Below are 13,294 nucleotides of genomic sequence, written 5' to 3'. Positions count from 1 at the left end.
TTATAAATACACACACACACACACACATATGTATATATAAAATTGATCTTTCCAGTAATGTCATTTGTCTGTTGTATTTGTTTTTATTATTTTATGGATTATCTTTCTATATAAACATTATCCAATATATTCATTTTATGACTGAAATTGATCTTTATACCTTGTAATTTGTTTTTACTATTTTATTTTCCTTACTATCCTTGCAGTAGAAAGTTTGAGAGGCAACACAGACTCGTGGTCTAGGTTTACTCCTAGGGCAAAAAAAAAAAAGTTTCAGTGATCCTAATTACTTGCATTGTTTGTTGTAGGTTCATTTCATTGTTGATCAGAGTAAGGAAGTCACTGGCTTTTTTGTTGTTGTTCTGTTAGCAGTATCCTTTTTACCAGATGCTGGACTTCATTAAATGCCTTTCAACATGTAATCTAAATGATCATGTTATTTTCTTCTTTTATTTTTTACCTACCTGGATTACTTGTCTATGAATCTATAGCACTCTTGTTTTTTTTAGTATATCCTGCTTTCTATTGACATATTATGTTTTCTTATGTGATTTCATTTATTAATATTTTTCTGAGGATACTTGTAGCTCTGCTTATGAAAGGGATGCATTTAATAAAACTTATTTTTTTTTTTTTTTTTTTTTGACAGGCAGAGTGGACAGTGAGAGAGAGAGACAGGGAGAAAGGTCTTCCTTTGCCGTTGGTTCACCCTCCAATGGCCGCCGCGGCCGGCGCGCTGCGGCCGGCGCACCGCGCTGATCCGATGGCAGGAGCCAGGAGCCAGGTGCTTTTCCTGGTCTCCCATGGGGTGCAGGGCCCAAGCACCTGGGCCATCCTCCACTGCACTCTCGGGCCACAGCAGAGAGCTGGCCTGGAAGAGGGGCAACCGGGACAGAATCCGGAGCCCCAACCGGGACTAGAACCTGGTGTGCCGGCGCCGCTAGGCGGAGGATTAGCCTAGTGAGCCGCGGCGCCGGAAAAAACTTATTTTGTTATTTCAAGTCCTGGTCCACTTACATCATCCTCACTGTAATGCTAGTTTTCTCAAAGAAACTAAAACTAATATGCTTATTTCTGCTTTGGCTAGGTCTTTGAAATATAGCTTCATTTATCCTTCTGAAAAATTTTGGAGTATTCTGTAGCTCTGGACCTAAAGTTTTGATTGTGTGACTTTTTTTCTTGGTTGGATGTTTGAAGTTTTCAAAATGTGATTCAATTTACTTGGTTTATATAGGTGTTTTCCTATTTTGTTATATTTGTGTTTTGGAAATGTTATTTTCAAAATAGGGTGGATTTTGACTCCAAAGAGAAAAAAAATAAAATCATGGATAGGTCTTAGCACTGGAGCAAAGATTACCATAGCTAGAATAGTATGAAAGGCCTAAATAATGGATAATATTTTATCTTAAAATATAATAACAAAAAGTATCTTTCAATAAAGAAGCACAGAAGAGAATATTTAAGCTGAAGAAGCAAACAACAAATTTGAAGGTTATAATGAAGAGAAGAAAATATCAGTATATAATCAAAGGATAGAAGATGATTAAGGGGCTGGTGCTGTGGCACAGGGGTTAACACCCTGGCCTGAAGTGCTGGCATCCCATGTGGTTGCTGGTTCAAGACTCGGCTGCTCCACTGCTGATCCAGCTCTCTGCTATGGCCTGGGACAGCAGTAGAAGATGGCCCAAGTCCTTGGGCCCCTGCACCTGCATGGGAAGACCTGAAAGAAGCTCCTGGCTCCTGGTTTCAGAGTGGCACAGCTCTGGCTGTTGCAGTCAACTGGGGAGTGAACCATCGGATGGAAGACCTCTCTCTCCTCTCCTCTCCTCTCCTCTCCTCTCCTCTCCTCTCCTCTCCTCTCCTCTCCTCTCCTCTGTGTAAACTGTGACTTTCAAATAAGCTGAAAGGTGAAAAAAAGTGAAACATGGTAAGTATAATTAATGATAATTTATTTTCCAAAAATGTTGAGAAAATAGATTTAAAAGTGCAGAATGATATGTTGATTCACTTCATTAAACCATTCCACAATATATACACATTTCAAAGCAATATGACAATGGCACTTCAAAAGTTTCATGTAGAATGGAATTAAAAAATTATTTAGAAAAAATTTCAATGCATGTATAGATTTTTAAAGCTTTTATTTAATGAATGCATTTTTCATAGGTAAAACTTTATGAATATAGTGGCTCTTTTCCCAACAACTGCCCTCATACCCCAACTCCTGTCCCACCTCCCAATCCCTCTCCCATCCCGTTCTTCATTATGGTTAATTTTTAGTTTAACTTTATATATAGAGGTTCAACTCTATGATAAGTAAAGATTTCAACAGTTTGCACCCCCCACACACAACACAAAGTACAGTTTGAGAACAAGTTTTCTGTTAATTCTCATAGTACAAAACTCATTAAGGACAGAGGTCCTACATGGGGATTAAGTGCACAGTGACTTCTTTTGTTCACTTAACAACACTCTTATTTATGATGTCAGTGATCACTTGAGGTTCTTGCCATGAGCTGCCAAGGCTATAAAAGCCTTTTGTGATGACAGACATATTCAGTATTTGGATAAGGACATAAGCAAAGTGGAAGTTCTCCCTTCAGAGAAAAATACATCCTTCTTTGATGACCTTTCTTTCCAATGGGGTCTCACACACAGATAACCTTCATGTAGGATATTTTTTGCCACAGAATCTTGGCTTTCCATGCCTGAAATGCTCTCACAGGCCTTTCAGCCAGACCAGGAAGACTTAAGGGTTGATTCTGAGATCAGAGTGTTACAGCTAATGTCATTCTAGGACTCTGCAGTGTGGACTGCTTCCCATATCGGACATTACCTCCCTTTAAATTCTGTCTATGGTTATTACCAGGCACTTAGTGTTATTTATATGATCTCTTTTATACTTATTCCTACCTATAGGTTCACTTTAACACCTAATATGGTCACTTTAACAATTAAGATGGCATTTTTACCAATGATTTTAATGGAATTGGAGTCCCATGATAAGTTTTAAAACTGTACCCTTAGAAGTAAGTCAGTGGGACTGTATGTAGACCTATACAGCTTTACAGTTATAAACTACCTCCTCCCTCTCTTATTCCCCCTCTTACTTTTAAAAAATATTCTTTCACTTATTTATTTTAAAGTCAGAGTTACACAGAGAGAGAAGGAGAGGCAGGGAGAAAGAAAGGTATTCCGTCCACTGGTTCACTCCCCAAATGGCCGCAATGATCAGAGCTGTGCCAATCCGAAGCCCAGAGCCAGGACATTCTTCTGGGTCTCCCACATGGGTGCAGGAGCCCATGGCTTTGGGCCATCTTCTACTGCTTTCCCAGGCCACAGCAGAGGGCTGGATTGAAAGTAGAGCAGCCAGGACTTGAACCAGCACCCATATGGGATGCCAGTACTGCAGGTGGTGGCTTTATCCACCACACCATTATGCCACCCCCCTTCTCTTATTTTTAACTGGGGTCTATTTTCAATTGAATTTATATACATGTAATTAACTCTGTTAATTAAAGAGATTTTGAAGAAGAAAAAAAAAGAATTAAACACAAATTAAAAACTGTTCCTCGACAGGACAAGGGTTATTCATGTCATTTTTTCTAAAAGTGGCAATTTCATTTTTACAGCTTTCATTTTAGGAGCACTATTAATTCTGACATATCAGGGAGAATACATGGTATTTGTCCATTTGGAACTAGCTTGTTTCACTAAGTATGAAGTTTTCCAGATTGATCCATTTTGTTGCAAGTGACCAATTTCATTTTTTACTGCCTTGTAGTATTCCATAGTGTACATATCCCATAATTTCTTTATGCAGTCTTCAATTGATGGGCATTTAGGTTGATTCCATGTCTTAGCTATTCTGAATTGAGCTGCAATAAACATGGAGGTGCAGATAGCTCTTTTGTTTACTGCTTTCATTTCCTATGGTTGAATTCCCAGGAGTGAGATTGCTGGATCTTATGGTAGGTCAATATTCAGATTTTTGAGGTATCTCCATAATGTCTTTCATAGTGGCTTTACCAGTTTGCATTCCTACTAAAAGTGGATTAGTGTGCCTATTGGCCACATATTCACCAGCATTTGTTGTTTGTTGATTTATCTATGAAAGCCATTCTAACTGGGGTGAAGTGAAAACTCATTGTGGTTTTGATTTGTGTTTTTCTTGACTGCTAGTGATCCTGAACTTTTTTCATGTGTCTGTTGGCCATTCACATTTCCTCTTTTGAAAAATGTCTAACTCCTTGGCCCATTTCTTAAGTGGGTTGTTTGGTTGTTATGGAGTTTCTTGATCTCTGCAGATTCTGGTTATTAATCCTTTTCAGTTTCATAGTTTGAAAATAATTTCTCTTATTCTGTCAGTTGCCTCTTCAGTTTTCTGTTTCTTTTGCTATACAGAAGCTTCTCAATTTGAGGTAATCCCAGTTGTTAATTTTGGCTTTGACTGCTTGTGCCACTGGGGTTTTTTCCAGGAATTCTTTGCCCATCTTGCAGGGTTTCCCCAATGTTCTAAGTTAATTTGATGGGGTGTGGTCATAGACTTAGATTTTTAATCCATGTTGAGTGGATTTTTGTGTAAGGTGTAAGGTAGGGGTCTTGCTTCATACTTCTGCATGTGGACATCCAGGTTTCCAGCACCATTTGCTGAAGGGATTGTCTTTGCTCCAGGAATTGGTTTTAGCTTCTTGAACAAATATAAATTGGTTGTAGATGTTTGGATTGATTTCTGGTGTTTCTATTCTGTTCCATTTGACTATCCATCTATTTTTGTACCAGTACTGTTATATCTTAATGTTAGCTGTCGTGAAGCACACCGGACACTGGAGTCAGGGAAAGGATTTATTGGGGAACAACCTACAGACCGGAGTGAAGGGGTGGTGAAGGAAAAAGGGAGAAAGAGAGTATAAGAGAGAGAAACAGAGAGGAGAGGAGCTAGCAAGGAGAGAAGATAAAGCAGAGAAGAGGAGAGCAGAGCCAAGAGACCAGAGGAGGAGGCTGGAGAGAGGAACCAAGAGAGCACGTGTTCAGGAACAGGTCCTTTTAAAACTTTGCCTGAGGGTGGGCAGGGAAGCAGGAGCAGCCAATCCCATTAGGATGGGGGTGGAGCCTGGCTCAGGTAGCTGGGCCATGTGGCCAACTGCACCAGTTTCCTAACATTCCCCCCTTTTGTTTTTTATAAAGCAAGGTTTGTATGGGATTACATTAGTCCCAAAAGTCCAAGAGGGGTAGAGGGACGATGATCTGTCTTTAGAGCTACTTCCTGCTGACATGGGACAATGATGTACTCTTCGCTGGCATGGGGTGATGTCTCAAGCCGCTGTCTCCTGGGTGGGGAGCCGAGTATATCCCTGTAGCAGCATTTGGTTGACTGCCTGGTTGCTGAAGGCCTTCCTTTGTTCCATTACCACCTGCTGTAAACACTTAGACACTGTAGTATAGAAGACAGGGTGAGAATAGTAACCAATGATTCTAAGAGTAGCATTAACCAGGTAATAAGAGGATTTTACAGAGGAGAGGAAGTGTAGGGGGGTCTCTGGACCCTTGTGAGGACAGTTTGATGGGTGTGGCTTAAAGCTGATTCCAGCCAAGACTGGGAGAAAGGCCACTCAACTTTTACAGGTAGCGGGGTTTGTCTGTAGAGAAATTTTGAACAATCATACAACATTAAGTGGGGAAGAGGACCATCAGTACACACAGGTTGGGAGTAGAGCCATTGGTGGTAGAGTAGAGGTTATGATTACAAAGGAATGAGGCTCAAGTGGGCTAGATACAGAGGACAGAGTTGTTATTAGAGAACCTAAGAAAGATGCTATCTGAGCTACAATTAAGTTTTCTGATTGAGAGGCAAATAGAACCTGACAGAAGGGGCTTGATAATAATCAGGTGGGCTTTAAAGCCTTGTAAATTATGAGGCCCAGATCTATCTCTTTACATAGGGTACATCCTAAGGGAGGTGAGAACCTCCTTGGGGAAGGCACCCTGTTGACTTCCATTACCTACCTGGCCTGGGAGGAGAGCTGGCCAGGTAAAGGCAAGTGGCAACTTCAACAGGAAATATACAGCTCTGCCTGCAGTGTTACTGACCCTACTTGGCCATTTCCTCAGTTGCAGTGGTCACTTCGAAAGCTGGGCCGAGTGAAGGGCTTTTCAGCTTAGAGCCAATAAGATCTGTGGCTCTGATCTGGGCATCCTTCGACTCCAGGGCAGGTCCATTTCCAGTGATCCAACTCTTGGCAGAGCTGCCAGGGCTCTTCACAAGCTGACCTCTGCTGAAGCCCAGGCTTTCCACATTGAAAGTTACTGCAGTATACTGGCCTGTTGGGTGTCCTTGAGGGCAGATCACTGTACAGAACAGCCATTAATAGGCCTGCCACCCATTGCTTCTGATGCCTAGCTTTCTTTTACTCCTGGTTTTTGTTAAAGCAGACCAGAGGATGCAAGTCAAGGGGTGCTCAAGTCCTATCTCTAATCTTGGTGCCCTAAACTACAGGTCTGTAGTCACAGGCATGTTCTGTAGTAGTTTTTCTGAGGTAGACAATGCCCATGGGGAAAACTATATTCTCACTTTAAAACTTTCTTTTCCCCTTTGTTCTGAAAGGGAGGGCTTTCCTGTTTACCTCACCGATGGTGAAGTAAATCTAGCTATGAAATTATAATTTAAGCTCTTATTTTGGCTATGCTATACAGAAAAATGTTAGCCATCTCTTTTATAAGATCTAAAATCAAATTTTGAATCTTGGAGATTCCTTCATAATAGAATTAGTTTCCCACCTTGAAGAGAATAGAGAAATGAGAGAACAAGTTGGGCGTAGAATACAGAAATGGGGGAGCAAGTGCCAAATCGCTTACTGACAACAGCAATATCACATGAAAACTTAGAAAGCAGTTTTAACCATTAGATAACAACTTAAGAAAACATTACCAGAAGGCCCAATGCCTTCCATAAATATTAATACATATATTTGGGAATATCTCTTAAATATCTAACATGATGTAGCTTGTTTAACCAGCAAATTAAAGCACAAACATATAAAATGTTTTTAGTTTTTTTCTATTAACAAGTTTAAAACATATGATACAGAGATTCAGGTCACACAAATTAAAATATATCTTCGAATTATTTTAGCTGTTTAAATGTATTGACAATCCTATCTATAAGCCAATAAAAGAAAATTTTTAGTAAATTTTCCCATGTAGACATACAATATGTATACACATACAACATAACAGAACAATAAAACAGTTTAATAGGTTTTTTAAAAATCTAACTCCTGTTTGTAAATTACCAATTGATTTGAATTACCTTTTGTTTTAGTAACCTCAGCTAACCATACTTTCTCACAGTTGGTACCTTTAATATATTATTGGCTTCATCTGTTTACAGAGCCATCCCAAAGTACTGAATACAACAGATGTGGCTGAAAAAATTCCATCAGATCCTATAGGAGGACAGCTAAGGACAGAACCAACAATGCTTTAGTTTTATGTGCAACAAATCTGATATACAAAACCGTGGATGACAAAAGACTTTAAGTTGCCACATTTAAAATTATAAACTCATTAACCAACAAGAGGCATTTGCTTACTTCACAGTATTTTTGAAAGCATCTGTAGGATTTTACAAAACATTTAACCCTTTTAGGCCTCTGGGGCTTTTTTACTAAGATAACTATTGTGCCTAGTAACACAAGATGATTAGACTTTTTAATTCTCAGACATTTGTATTAATAGCATTTTATATTATAGAAACTTAAAATTTAGTACCACTTCACATTTTGACAGTACTTCTAATATAGTCCAAATAGCCTGATTAGTTGGTGTCTCTACAAGATGAGACATAAGTCCTTTGATTTTTTCAGTTGGGCCCAAACTGGAAAAACCAAAGTCCAGAATTTATTGGAAATTTTAGAGTCCAAATTCTTTGAAACTTTTATTTTTGAATGTCAAAAAAATGTCAAGAACGTCAAGAAGGCTCAAAATCCAAAATATCTGGTTGGAATAAGATTTAACATATAGACCAAATTTGATCATTGTTACAAGGTAATTATTTAAATGTTTGAAAATAAGCACATATTTAAATAACCCATGGCTCTTAATAAAAATCCAGCTGTTTTTAAACAATTAGAATTTAACAGACATCAAGAGAATATAACAGATTACTTTAACACATTGGTTTAACAGAGAATCAGATTTTCTATATCCAAGAGAAATAGATTAGTATACTTGTGACGTTTTCCTTGGTTTACATTTTGAGATAAACTATTAAAAATATCCAAATTAAGATTAAGGTAACACATCAAATTTTAGCCTGCATTACTTTAAACAGTGTTGAACTATTTTCATAGACAGTTTATAAACTAACCCAAATAGTATTTAATAGAATATAACATGTTGAGTATACAATAGTTTTACCCAATTTAAATTAGCAGTTACACCTAAATGACTTAGGATGCTGATATATTTTTATTTGAATTTAATTGAAATTAAAATTGCATTCATCTAAGACAAGTGCTAATTACCCATAGCTATTTCATTGAGTACTGATTACCCGGAAACCTGTTAAAATAAATCGCAAAAGAAGTTCAGCATTTTATAAAGCAATAGTTTCAAATGTAGTAGTATTTCTAAATTTAAAGAAAAATTAGTTACAGTGAGCCAGATCCATGCTGGAAACCTGATTTTCCTATCTGCATAATAAAACAAAGAGCCAACAGAAGAGTGGGATACCTAATTTGTTTCTCAATAAGCAGGGAGCCCAAAAGGATGGGACTACCATTCCCTTGCTATTCTTATGGTAAGACTAGGACAAGAGAGGGACAAAAGACCAGTTGGAGACAATGGAGACGGCCATTCCCAAACTGTTTAGACAGAGATAGTAGACTTTGGCTTTGAGGAATAGATAAACAAGGGGCTTGAGAGAAGACTGAAGAGATTGCAGTGGAGGTGGGAGCAGAGGTTGCCCCCGCCCCCTGGAATTCGGCAGGAGGGGAGAGGTGAGGACACAGCTGCCACATGGGGGATAATGGTGCTGGAAATTCAGCCGATGAGGCCTCAGGAGGTGGCTGAGCTGGCACCTGTAGATTGGAGCGATAAGGAGGTTCATCTGCAGGATAATAGGATCGGGGCAGAAGAAAGGATTTTTTGCTCAGGCTTCTGCCCCCTAGTGCGAATCTTGGAGACCAGAAGTACACAGGGAAGGTTTAGTTCGAAGATAGGAAAAGGCTTGAACGGTGGAATCCCCTTCCATTTTCCCTGAACACTCACGGAAGTGATAAAGATGTTATCAGGGTCAAACTACTCCGACTTCCAATCCCTCAGGGCCAAATGCACCACCATAGAGGGGCCACTTTTGAGGGCTGGGGCCAATTTGAGAGGGACCCTATTACTTAAAAGGCAACCAAGAGGAGAATCAGATGGAATGCGGGAGGAGGAATTTCCCATGGCGACTCAGTAGGTCAGATCGGTGGACAGCAAGCGTCCTTGAAGTCCTGGCTGTCTGACTAGGAGAGGAATGGGAACAGAAGGTGGGGTCATCACCCAAGTGCCCACGGGAGCCCAGGGCCTAGCCTGAAAAGAGGTGAACAGAGATGGAGTCGTCACTCACACCCACTGTTGCCTGGACACAGTGTCCATAGAGGCTAAAGGCCTTAATTAGGAGTGGTGGCTAGAGTCCAGTGCCACAGCCTTTACAAGAGTAGTCAGGCAAGTATCCGACACTCAAATAGCAGTCGCCATGAGAGCTTCCCGTTCCGCATCTTACCTCAAAATTTGGAAGGCCGATGTGTGGATGGAGGTTGCGGAGCGTTCGGTGGCTTAGAAAGAGTTACGGAGATGTGCTTCGTGACTGGCAAAAATCCAGGACCCCAGAGCACTGGGGGATGCTGGATTACCAATACGAGGCTATCTGAGTCACAGCACCAATGTTACATCTTAATGTTAGCCGTCGCAAAGCACACTGGACACTGGAGTCAGGGAAAGGGTTTATTGGGGAACAACCTACAGACCAAAGTGAAGGGGCGGTGAAGGAAAAAGAGACAGGGAGACTGTAAGAGAGAGAGACAGGAGAAGAGCTAGCAAGGAGAGAAGATAAAGCAGAGAAGAGGAGAGAGGAGAGCAGAACCTAGAGACCAGAGGAGGAGGCTGGAGAGAGGAACCAAGAGAGCATGTGTTCAGGAACAGGCCCTTTTAAAACTTTGCCTGAGGGTGGGCAGGGAAGCAGGAGCAGCCAATCCCATTAGGATGGGGGTGGAGCCTGGCTCAGGTAGCTGGGCCATGTGGCCAACTGTGCCAGTTTCCTAACAAGTACAATGCTGTTTTGATTATAACTTCCCTGTAGTATATCTTGAAATATGGTATTGTGATGCCTCCAGCTTTGTTTTTGTTGAATGATTGCTTTAGCTATTCAAGGTCTCCTGTAATCCATATGAATTTTAGCTTTATTTTTTTCTAGATCTGAGAATAATGTTTTTGGTATTTTGATTGGTATTGCATTGAATCTGTAATTGCTTTTGTAAGAATGTACATTTTGGTGATATTCTTCCAATCCATGACCATGGCAAATTTTTCCATATTTTTGTATCTTCTATTTCTTTCTTTAATGTTTTGTAATACTTATCATAGAGATCATTGACATCCTTCATTAAATTTATTCCAAGGTATTTGATTTTTTCTAGCTATTGTGAATGGGATTGAACTTAGAAGTTCTTTCTCAGCCATGGCATTGTCTGTGCATACAAAGGCTGTTGATTTTTGTGTATTGACTTTATATCCTGCTAGTTTACCAAACTCTTCTATGAGTTCCAATAGTCTCTTAGTGAAGTATTTGGATCCCTTATATATATAGAATCATGTCATCTGGAAATAGGAATAGTTTGACTTCCTCTTTCCCAATTTCTCTCTCTTAGATTTCTTTTTCTTGCCTAATGGCTCTAAAATTTCCAGTACTATATTAAATAGCAATGGTGAGAGTGGGCATCCCTGTCGGGTACCAGATCTCAGTGGAAATGCCCTCAATTTTTCTCCAATATGATGCTGGCCATAGGTTTGTCATGAATTGCCTTGATTGTGTCAAGGAATGTTCCTTCTACAGGCAATTTGCTTAGAGTTTTCATCATGAAAGGGTGTTGTATTTTGTCAAATGCTTTATCTGTATCTATTGTGATAATCATATGGATTTTGTTCTTCAAATTGTTAATGTGATGTATCACATGATTTATTTGCAAATGTTGAACCATTCCTGCATAACAAGAATAAATCCCACTTGGACCAGGTGAATTATCTTTCTGGTGTGTAGCTGCATTTGATTGGTTAGGATTTTATTGAGGATTTTTGCATCTATGTTCTTCAGGGATCTTGGTCTATAGTTTTCCTTCTCTGTTACATCTTTCCAGGGTTTAGGAATTAAGGTGATGTTGGCTTCATAGAAAAAATTTGGGAGGATTCCTCCTTTTCAATCATTTTGAATAATTTGAGAAGAATTGGAGTTAGTTCTTCTTTAAATATCTGGTGAAATTCATCAGTGAATCCATCTGGTCATGCATGGACTTTTCTTGGTTGAGAGGGCCTTTATTACTGATTCAATTTATGTCTTGATTATGGGTTTGTTTAGGTTTTATATGTCTTGTTGACTCAATTTAGCTAGGATGTTTTGTACAGGAATCTATCCATTTCTTCTAGGTTTCCCAGTTGGCATACAGCTCTTTGTAATGGTTTCTGATGATGCTTTTTATTTCTGTGGTGTCTGTTGCTACATTTACTTTTCCATCTCTAATTTTATTGATTTGGGTCCTCTCATTTTTTTGATTAGTTGGGCCAGTGGTGTGTCAATTTTCTTTATTTTTTTTTTCCAAAACAACAACTCTTCATTTTGCTGATCTTTTGTATTTTTTGTTTCAATTCTGTTGATTTCTTCTCTAATTATTTATTTTCTTCTGGTTTTGGGTTTGGTTTGCTGCTGCTTTGCTAGATCCTTAAGGTGCATAAATAGTTCATTTATTTGGTGCCTTTCCCATTTCTTGATGCACGCACCAATTGCATAAACTTTCCTCTTAACATTGCTTTTGCTGTATCCCACAAATTTTGGTATGTTGTATTGTCATCCTCATTTGTTTCAAGAAATTTTTTTATTTCACTTTTGATTTCTTCTGTGAGCTATTGTTCTTTCAGAAACATGTGGCTCATCCTCCATATGTTTCCATATGATGTAGAGATTCTTGAGTTGTTGATTTCCAGCTTCATTGCATTGTGGTCTGAGAAGATGCATGATATGATTTCTTTCTTTTTTTTTTTTTGGAATTTGCTGAGACTGACTTTATGGCCTATCATATGGTCAATCCTAGAGAAAATTCCATGCACTGGGGAAAAAATGTGTACTCTACAGCTGTAGGGTGGAAAGCTCTGTAGATATTTGCTAGGTCCATTTGGTATATAGTATCCATTAACTCTATTTTTTTCCTGTTGATTTTCTGTCTGATTTTTTTGATCTGTCCATTGCTGAAAGTGGGTATTGAAGTCTGTTGTTACTATTGTATTTGAGTCTGTATCTCACTTTTAATCACTCTATTAAATAGCCAGATGCCCTGTAATTAGGTGCATATACATTTACAATAGTCACATTTTCCTGCTGAATTGATCCTTTAATCATTATAAACTATCCTTCTTTGTCTCTTTGATAGATTTTGTTTGAAGTCTATTTTGTCTGATAATAGTATGGCCATACCAGCTCTTTTTTGGTTTCTCTTATCATGGAATAACTTTTTACATCCTTTCACTTTCAGTTTGCGTGTGTCTTTGTTGGTAAGGTGTGTTTCTCATAGGTAGCAGATAGATGGGTTTCCTTTTTTAATCTATTCAGCCAGTCTGTGTCTTTGTACTGGGGAGTTGAAACCATTTACATTCAGTGTGACTATTGCTAAATACTGTCTTTTCCTTGCCATGTTTCCTTAAATAGTCCTGTTTATGTATTTTGGATTTTGTTTGTACTTGTGCTGGGTCATTTTCTATGTTCATCTTCTTTTGTAGTGAAGTTCCTGTTTTTGTGTTTCTGTGTGTAGCACATCCTTGAGACAGTGTTATAGGGCTGGGTGAGAAGATAAAAATTATTTCAATTTTTATTGTGGAAAATCCTTATTTCTCCTTCATTCATAAATGACAGTTTTTTTAGGGTACAGTATTCTGGCTTGACAGTTTTTTTCTCTTAGGACTTGCAGGTGGCAGTTTTACCTTCTATGCCTGAATGCTGGCCCACTTTTATTCAAGTTCCCTTCTAAGATGCCTGGAAAAGCAGTAG

General features: G+C 38.9%; 1 long non-coding RNA gene across 1 annotated transcript in view; it reads left to right on the top strand.

Annotated features, from left to right (window-relative positions):
* Positions 1-13,294, top strand: part of LOC149125258 (uncharacterized) — a 140,667-nt gene that overhangs the window by 89,660 nt on the left and 37,713 nt on the right. The window lies entirely within an intron of this gene.

This window comes from Oryctolagus cuniculus, chromosome 7 (assembly GCF_051225735.1).
Source record: "Oryctolagus cuniculus isolate XC-2025 breed Fujian yellow rabbit chromosome 7, ASM5122573v1, whole genome shotgun sequence".
NCBI classification, from domain to species: Eukaryota; Metazoa; Chordata; class Mammalia; order Lagomorpha; family Leporidae; genus Oryctolagus; species Oryctolagus cuniculus.
The sequence above is the reverse complement of the archived record's forward strand: the minus strand, read 5'-3'. Positions and strand labels throughout refer to the sequence as shown.